Source organism: Phalaenopsis equestris, unplaced genomic scaffold (assembly GCF_001263595.1).
Source record: "Phalaenopsis equestris unplaced genomic scaffold, ASM126359v1 Scaffold224283, whole genome shotgun sequence".
Classification (NCBI taxonomy): Eukaryota; Viridiplantae; Streptophyta; class Magnoliopsida; order Asparagales; family Orchidaceae; genus Phalaenopsis; species Phalaenopsis equestris.
In genome coordinates, this window is record NW_018242367.1 from 40,365 (window position 1) to 43,758 (window position 3,394).

The following is a 3,394-nucleotide window of genomic DNA, read 5'->3' on the forward strand; positions in this document are numbered from 1 at the left end:
ATTTATATATATATATATATATATACACAGTCGCAAAAGTTCCCTCTAGATTTTCTTCCGTAGGATTTTTCTTAGCTAAATTTCATCATGGTCAAATTTATGTTTCAACATTTACATGAAAAATAAAATATAAATATAGCATTCTTAAGTAAAACAAAACATCCCATCATGCCAATCATATTATGTCAATCTCGAGCAATAACCACCTTCTTCACAACAAAGTCTAATATGAATAAGAAGTTTACATAAAATTTTCAAATGAATTAGGTCTTGCCTCAATTCGGTCAAATTAGGTTTTCAATAAACTTGTCATGCATTTACTTATAATTTAGAACATAAAATGCCTAACAAAATTTGTTAACTCATTAAGTCATCTTTGAAAATCTCCATGCCATTTTTTATATTTTTATAGCTATCCTATAGATGAAAATCTTAATGAAATAGTGCAACGTGTCAAGTTATTCATATTAGGGTTTCTAAGAACTAATATTGATTTTTCTTGTAATAAACAACCTTAAACTCCTTATGACAATCCCATAAAGTCCATGGCTTATAATAAATCATTCATTTACAAAACCCAATTCTATAAGGATAACCATGTTTTAAGCCTAATATGGTCATACCTTACATGGTCAAACTTTGCATCTCTACTCTAACTCTTACACAATAACAACCTTTGTATTAGCATTTTTAAGAATTATTACACACCCTATATGGATAGAAAAAACTTTGGGACACTGAAATCTAAATGCTATGATAAAGTGACATTAGAACCAAGCCTCGAAAGGCTAGAAAAGTACTTTAAGAAAACAACTTGATTTCTTCTGTTGCATGCTGCATCAAGTGAAAAATTATCAATTCTTTTCAAGAAAATCAGAAATTTTAACTTTGTATTTTACTAATTTTATTAAATTTATTTCCCTTTGACTTTTTGAATCATTGTCTAAAAATTGAATCTCCAGTTATGAATTATTTTACCTAACTAATTACCCTCGCTATAAGAGTAAAACCATTTTGACATAAGCCTACTCTATAAAATCACTATAAAATGAGTAACCTTATAATTTTTATTCCTTATAAAGTATAATTATATAGAATCTAATTTGATAATATAAGAAACTACCGTGGTTGTGTTTAATAGGCTTTAAGTGAAATGTAAGAAATTTTTTTTATAAAATACTTATAGTAATAGTACTAAAAGAGCGGGATAAATATAAAATTTCTCAAAATTGAAATCTTTGTGTTATTCTTCATTTATGTTTTTAGACTATCTTAATTCATGATTAATTTCTTGTTCATGGTTTGCAAGGAAACATATGTTAAAAATTGATTTATATATATAGTACATTACTTAGTTTATAGATCTTTATAAATACAAAACTATTCAAATAATTCATTATCATTTTGTTGGAAGTTTTCAAAATTGATCGTGAAGTTGACCTTCATTAATCATAATTGAAAAGTATTATTTAATTGAAATAACTCAAATTTATTTGAGCTTGAGTACTCTGGTGAAGACTTAATTCTATTTTGAATAGGATTTAATTATTAGAATATTATTCTAATTAGTTCCTTTTTAGTTTAATCTTCTTATTGAATGAATATAATTATTTAAATGAAAATTACTTGATGTTAATGTGAACATTTAAATAATAATTATGGTTCATTATGTTATGTTTGGTTTCTATTATATTAATTAGTAATTAATTAGATTTTGAAAATATAGATAAAAATTAGCTAGTTAATATAAGTAATTAATAATCAATTAATAATAATAACTAAGTTTAAGCCTGCTAAAGTTTTACTCTTAAGATTCTTACATGTGATTATCTTCTTGCATGCAAACAATGTTATTTATTTGAGTTTATCCAAATAATCTCATGCTTTTAGTTATTTAGGGTGATTTTAGTTTTTATTTTGTATACAAAATAGATGAGAGTTTGATAAATAAATTTAAATGACTACATGATTACGAAAGAGGATTTGAACATTTTTTTAATTTTATATACCAAAACCATAATGCATTTGAAAAAAATTATGTAAATTAAAAATATATGTTAACATATATTTATTAAGTTTTAATAATTTCATTATTTACTTGAAATTAAAGAACATTTTAATGAAGATGTTGTATGAAGCTGACACAGTGAGAGTGTAAGAAATGAAGCATTTAGTGTTGAAATTGACATTGAGCAAGCGATAGTTCATTTGAACAACCTAGAATTTATGTCATGGAAGGATTATTGAGGCATATACTGGGCTTAAATGATATCATAATAAATTCAAAAGCTGGTCATGAAATCATAGTGGAGATCCACCAAATGATTCTAGCAAATTCTTGAAGTTAGTAGAAGATGCAAAGGTAAGATTATATTTGAGGTGTAAGTTATTCTTAATGTTACCTTTTATACTGCACTTAAAATACTTATAATGTTATAATTTTTGAACTATAAGATCTTTTTATATATTGTTGAAATTACCAATCTTTGGTTTCATCAAATAAGTTTTACCTCTTAAAAACACATAAGGGATAAAAAATGAAAGCATTTAATCTTGGTTACACCAAAATAAACATATACTCTAATGATTCTTGTTAAAATGGCGAGAAAAATTTAATTATTATGTGTGTCATATTTGTGGCTCTTCATAATAGGTTAATTCTTAAAATAATAAAATCATGTTAATAAAGAGAGATAATGAAAAATAAACAGAGATTGTATAAATATCTCTATTTATAGCTTGATTTGAATACATAACTTAAAGCATACAAATAATTGAAAGAGAATCTATTGTAATCTAAATGAAATGATAAAGATGGTGTTGATGGTGAATGGTGGGAATACTAGAAGGTCATAATCTTGTAAAGAGTCAGTTGATTTTCCAACCACTCCAGCATAAGTTGCTTTTATCCATTGGGAATCAATAGAAATATCAATGGAAGAGGCCATCACCCTTCCAAAACAAGCAGGTTATGGTTTAGCTAGCAGTAAAAACTGTTCAGAAGACAGTAAAAACTGTCCAGAAGAAAACAGATCAGCCAAAGGGAGTTTTCTCCCCAAAGGAGACAACCACTTCTGACACCCAAGGAGACAGCAAGCAAAAGAGTCCAGTGGAGTTTTCTCCCCAAAGGGAGTTTAGCAAGGAATGAAGCCCCAAAAACCAGGGGAAAAGAAAGTTCCCCCAGAATTAGTGGACTAAATGAAAAGGAAACCAATGGAACAGTGCCACTGAAGTTAGCTGAGAATGGAACGACAACCACCAATGTAACAATGCCAAGGAAGGATTTGAAGGAGCAGTAAAAGGACTCTAACCAACTTGAAGCAGCAGCCACACTCCTTCACCCTGCCAGAAACCCTAACAGAGCTTCCTCTCCAGCTACCAGCATCTTCATTAT